This window comes from Penaeus monodon, chromosome 21, assembly GCF_015228065.2.
Source record: "Penaeus monodon isolate SGIC_2016 chromosome 21, NSTDA_Pmon_1, whole genome shotgun sequence".
Classification (NCBI taxonomy): domain Eukaryota; kingdom Metazoa; phylum Arthropoda; class Malacostraca; order Decapoda; family Penaeidae; genus Penaeus; species Penaeus monodon.
In genome coordinates, this window is record NC_051406.1 from 42586129 (window position 1) to 42586340 (window position 212).

Sequence of the window (212 nt, forward strand, 5' to 3'; positions counted from 1 at the left end):
TTTTACTTCTATTATTACTGTAACAGACAAAAAAAGTACACTGAACATATAAAAATTTGTTTCGAAAGGTATGTAACACCTGATGCTTTGTTCTCGATAATGTTAATGTCACTGTTTTGTTTTGCATAAAGTATGATAAGAATGGTATGATTTAATACACGTTCTGACCTCCGCGCTTTGTCATACGTTTGGGTCATGTTAATTTTATAAAG